Raw genomic sequence first — 4,169 nt, forward strand, 5'->3', positions numbered from 1 at the left:
GAAAAACCAAAAAAAAAAAAAAAAAAAAAAAAAAGAGAGATAGACTCTTCCTAAAGTGCAGGCTGGCCTTGAAATCAGATCATTCTGCCTCAGCCTCCCAGGTGCTGGAATCAGTCATTCACCACACCTGGGCGTGGAATATTCTATTGACACATCATCAAACTCAAATATTTTTTATGAACCATGTTTAGTATATTGATGAGTAATTTCACTCAGCCTGCTCATAAGCATTGTTTTCTGTTACATTTCTTTCTCCTTTTTTTTTGGTACCAGGAATCAAACCCAGGACCTCCTGCTTTCGAGGCAGACGCTGCACCACTGAGCTAAACTCCCAGCCCGTTTTCTGTTACAATAATTTTGGTCTGTAGCATTTCTTTTTATTTCTTAGAATTTCCATCTCTTTGCTGACATTGCCCATCTGTTTTTCCTTGCCATGTACTTTAATCATTAGAGCTCTAAATATATTAATCATAGTTTTAACTTCCCAGGCTATAATTCCAACATCCCCGTCACATATGAGTCTGGTTCTGATCATTGTCCTGTCTCTTCTAATTGCTTTTTGTCTCTGAATATGCCTTGTAATTTTTTCTTGATAGCTGGAGATGATGTACCTGTTGCAAGGAACTTCACTAAGTAGGTCAGTGGTGTCTAGAGAGAAAACTTTCTATAGTCCTGGGATTAAAATTATATAGTAAGTAAATAAATAAAACTAGTTTTTGGTGAGCTTGTGACTCTGAAATGTGAATTCACAAATGCTTATTCCAGGTTCGTCTCCATTTTAAGTGGGACAGAGTGACTAAAACAGAGTTGAGCTTTTCCTTTTTCTCACATGGAAGTCTACAGCTAGCTTGAGTAGGGTATCACCCTTCCCCAAGGTTGATTGGACATTGAGATAAAACCTCAATAATCTAGATTCTGGTAAAAAAAAGTTTCTTTTCAGGGCAGGCCTTGTTAGGAAGATCAGAATTCCCTGCTTATTTCAAAATTGCTTTCCTCCTGGAAGTAAATTGGGATTTTTCCCTATTCTTCACTGTAAGAATCTAATCAAACTTTTAGAGGTAAATCTTATAAAACTGTAAGTAGGGCCCACAGCCCAGAGAGATACCCTGGAGACTTAAACTCGCACATGTCTACCTTGAGCCTCCAGCAATTCTAATTATGGTTCAGATTTTCCTACCCTAACCAGAGTTCCTGTGGAGGTTTCTGCCTTGATAAATTCTATTCTCTGTGTTTTGCTGCACTTTCTCCCTCCCTTCCTCCAAGTCTGAGTGGCTGCAGTTTGCCGTTATCTTACTTCTCTTAAGGATCTAAGAATGATTGTTGTTTTTTGTTTTTTGTTATTTGTTTGTCCAGCTCTTTATTTCTTGATAAAACTTAGTCTTCCAAGCCTCTGGACACTGGAAGTACTGTCCATTTCTTTTTAATAGCTATCATACCCTTGTCTAAACTGCAGTGCCAGGCAGGAACATGAAAACACTCTGATTATGACTACATTGACTGGAATGTGGGCGTTACCAAAACTACTTAGCCACCTGTTTACAGTACAGATTCTTTTATTAAAGCAAATCACCATGTGTATTCTCCTCTAAGATACCAGAGCTAAAGAACTCGATGTCATTGTAGAGGTCATGTAATTCATTACCTTTTCTTTTCTTTTAATAAGCAAATACCCAGGCAAGGCTCTGACAGGGAGGGTGGGGTGGGGGGGTGAGAAAGGGGCTTCAGGGGAAGAGAGCTAGCAATGATCAAAAAAAGGGAGATTAGGCTGCTCCCAAAACACAGCAGTGATCTTTTATGGGTCTGCCAGGATGGATTAATGTCCAGTAAGTTTCTCTTGGCCAGGGGCATGATTCCAAAAGATGTTTCTTCTTGGGTGAAACTTGGACCACCAAGTGCTCATGGCCATTTATCCTAGAAACAGCTGAGTTCCTCTTGTAGTTGGTACCATCATCCTGTGCAAATATTCCAGCCTTGTGGTTTGGGCCAGGCCTTATGGCTGCACCAAAAGACTGGGTGATCTGGTTCTCCTAGCTATTGAGAAGCAGCCATTTTACTCTTTCTTCTCCTTCTCTTAGGTGTCTTTCTCAGGCAATGTTCTCTAACATCACATCCCTATACAAATTCTGCTGAGCAGGATCCAGGTATTCCCAGTCCTCTAGAGAGAAATCAGTGGCCAAATCTCTGAATGTCAAGTTTCATTTCTTGGCTTCTGGAGTCATGTCCATTGTCCTCCCAGCACCTGGGATCACACAGTTAAAAGAGGCTACAGTAGAGCCGCTGGGTCTCCAGAGCAGAGGAGATGGTGCCTGGTTATGGATCCTACACTGGCAGGCTGTGTGTTGAAGAAAGGCCCAACATCATTTTTTGGATAGCGTCTCACTGTAATACCCTCATTTTAAATATTTAAATAAATGAAGGTATGACTCTGCATTTGTCTATGCCTTCTTCTTCTTCTTCTTCTTTTTTTTTTTTTTTTTTTTTTTTTTTTTTTTTTTTTGTCTTTTTGTCTTTTTGAGAAGGGTTTCATTATGCAGCTGGTCTCAAACTCACAATGATCCTCCTGCCTCAGCCTCCCAAGTGCTGGGATTACAGGTGTGCGCCACCACACTGGGCTTTTCTATGCCTTCTGAACAGCACTATCAAATAAAGCTTTCTGCAATGGTAGAAATAATTCATATTTATGAGGTTCAATACAGTAGGCACTCGCCATAAGTAGCCATTGTATAATTAAAATACGGCTTGTGAAATGAATTTTATTGGGGGGTATGGGGAACTGAGGACCTTGTGCTTGCCAGACAGGTGGTGCTGAACCATATCCCTGGCCTGAGAAATGAATTTTTAGGATTTTTAAAATAGTCATATGTGACTAATGACTGTTGCATTGGACAGTGAAGCTCCAGAAGTAATATGCATAGAAACATAGTGGCTAGAGGAATAAGTGAAATGACAATTGACTAAAAAGCAAAGGGATTTGTGTGCCCTGTAGCACAGTTTGCAGTTGATAAACTGGAACTAGAACCCAGAACTTCATGTTCCTAGGCTTTTTAAAAATCGAATTGTGCTATCTTTTCAGAGTCCATAAAATGATGAATTCAGAACAAGATTTCACAAATTCAGCATGATTGACACTTTGGGTTGACTTCATCTTTGTTGCAAGGAGCTGTCCTGGGCATTATAGAATGGGGTTTTGCTAGTTTCTGTTGGGTAAATTCTAGTAGCATCTTCCATTTGTAACAATCAGAAATGCCTCCAGATATGGCCAAATATCCCTGAATAAGGGGTTGCAAATTTTCCCCAATGGAGAACTGCTAGTTTAGAATCTCTGCTGCCAGAATATTACAGTCATATAAGATGGTCTTTGGGACCCATAAGAGAGGCAAGTAGATCCAACTCACTTGATGTAATAAAAATTTCAAGAATGTGATCTAGTTCTAAAAGTACAAATTCACTAACACAAGACTGCTTACTGGTGGCTACCAGCAGAATGTGAGCTAAAAATCAAGTATATGTAACAATCATCTGTGAAACACCTACTATGTATATAGTTTAAGTCTCAAGGCCAGGCGTGGTGGCACATGCCTGTAATCCTAGCGCTCAGGAGGCTAAGGCAGGAGGATCGTTGCGAGTTCGAGACCAGCCTGGGCTACAAAGTGAGCTCAAGGCCAGCCTGAACTGCATAGTGAGACCCTGTCTCAAAAAAAAAAAAAAAAAAATTAAGTCTCCAACCTGGCCTGACTCTTCCAGCACCCAACCTGCTTGCCAGCAGAAGCACTACTCTCTGCAGGGAATCAAGCTCAGCACTGAGGCTGTCATTGGCAAACACAGGAAAGGAGATAAGCAAGGACAAGAAAATTTGCAGGTCCTGGAGACATCTGGAGACACTTCAAAGGACTCTGCCCACTGAGATGCAAGATTGCTAGAAAACTTTAACCACAGATGTGCATTGGGATCTTCCCGCCTAATATCCCTTGCCTTCTCTCCATCCCTATAAAAGGGACACACTTCTCTTTGTTCAAGGCAGAGAGTCTTATTGTGCTCTCTGCCTGTTCTCAGGCACAATAAATTCCATGCCATTTTGCCTTTACCTAAGCCTGGTGGTATCTGCTGGTCATTTATGTTACATATAGTATCATGTGCTTCACACTTACTTTTTTTTTTTTTTTTTTTTT

The sequence above is a fragment of the Chinchilla lanigera genome, unplaced genomic scaffold (assembly GCF_000276665.1).
Source record: "Chinchilla lanigera isolate Chin_1 unplaced genomic scaffold, ChiLan1.0 scaffold00056, whole genome shotgun sequence".
Lineage (NCBI taxonomy): Eukaryota > Metazoa > Chordata > Mammalia > Rodentia > Chinchillidae > Chinchilla > Chinchilla lanigera.